At 29.1% G+C, this 1,648-nt stretch overlaps 2 protein-coding genes across 3 annotated transcripts in view; one reads left to right on the forward strand and one right to left on the reverse strand.

The window, feature by feature from the left end:
- LOC105463035 overlaps window positions 1-1,648 on the reverse strand; it is a 20,762-nt gene that overhangs the window by 17,525 nt on the left and 1,589 nt on the right. The gene's annotated exons all lie outside the window — the stretch shown is intronic.
- The window catches only part of LOC105463033 (flavin-containing monooxygenase FMO GS-OX-like 2), a 36,559-nt gene that overhangs the window by 12,329 nt on the left and 22,582 nt on the right, over window positions 1-1,648 (forward strand). The window lies entirely within an intron of this gene.

Consider the following 1,648-nt stretch of genomic DNA (forward strand, 5'->3'; position numbering starts at 1 on the left):
TTTTATTCATTACATGTCGCGAGACGTCAGACCCTGCGGCCGATTTCTCAAAACCGACGAAGTCGACGACCGTTGTCGCAAAAATCTGACGTTGCCCAATAACGTTTCGGCACGTCACCGGCTCTTGTCCGTCGACCCGAGTGAAAGCGCAAACAATACATGAAAATATCAATATCACATGCATGTAAATGTCATTAATATCAACAATGTAAGCATGACGGAGCCGCACGACCCGTTTAAACGCTCATCTCTATCCCAACGGTCTACACTGTATCAAAGGTTTGATATCCTTTTTTTTCCGAAACGCGCGGCTGCGGTGAAAAAATCGAGATTTGCATGATTAATTAGCAACTAAACAGGAGACAATTTCTACGCAAGTCCCATTCGATTGTGCTGAAGATTGATTATTGACTTTTTTCCGCGACGCTGATTGGTTCTCTCGCTGCGCTAACTTTGTGAGTGGCTGTCATTACATTGACTTTTGATAGTTGTATGTATTGAGGTTGATGTATAATTATAGTCAATTATAGTAAAAAGTAAAAGTGCAAATAATAGCGCGCGCGAAACACGCGTCTATGGTGCTAGTATTTTTAAAAATTATATATAAATAATTAGACTGTTAGAACTTTGTTTTTCTATTGTTTTTCTTAAGGGACAAATCAATTAAAATCGATTATGCAGGTACGTAGTCGCAATTGAGCAATTCTTAATCTTCAAAGAATGCTTATACTTCATATCGCACTTGTGCAATAAACAATGAATACTATCTAAATACTAAACTTTGAATGTTTTGTCATAAATACAAAAAGTAACGATAAAAATAACTGTATAATTCATTACCGTTACCGAAAATAAGTAACTATATTACCGTTACAGTTACTAAAAAAAAAGAATAACGCCGTTTCTAATCGATCCGTTACCAAAAAAAAATAATTGTAATGATAATGGCGTACAAGTAACAAGTTACTTCTAATTTCTGGTTGTTTTCAAAATACAATTTCTAGCGGGAACAGATCAGTTACTTAATTTAAAAATTTACAATATAAAAACATTAAATTAAAAAAAATTTTATTAATATATTAATATATTAATATTAATTGTTATAGGCATTATAGCATATAAAATGTATCAAATTTAATTAAAAATGATTTAAAAATATATTTAAAAAATGCTTTGATTAAATGTAAGTTGATTTCTAAATCACTCAAAAAGTTTTCATCGTTGAAATTTGAGGTAAATAAAAAAATCACGTTATTCTGATTTATCTTTTTTATGTTAGAAAAGAAGAAAAGTAAGATTAACTATTATAATTCTAATTATTGACCTGTAAATTATTTTAAAAATCATGATCTGGCATGTATGAATGTCATATACCTATGTATGTATAATACAGATTTTTATTACATGTAGTCATCGTAGGTGTCGTAATAACAAAACAAAAAAAGTAATATTTATAATAGAAAGTAAAAATAAAATATTAATTTATATCAATTCAATAAAATACTTAATTTTAAAATGTATTATGAGAATTATAAGTATAAATGAATTATTTTATCTCTCTCTGCAGTAGTTGATAGAAATATATAATTAATTGATTATACATATTATATACATATATTATATGATGTGTGTGTGTGTGTGTGTGTGT

Source organism: Wasmannia auropunctata, unplaced genomic scaffold (genome assembly GCF_000956235.1).
Source record: "Wasmannia auropunctata unplaced genomic scaffold, wasmannia.A_1.0 LD336092.1, whole genome shotgun sequence".
Lineage (NCBI taxonomy): Eukaryota > Metazoa > Arthropoda > Insecta > Hymenoptera > Formicidae > Wasmannia > Wasmannia auropunctata.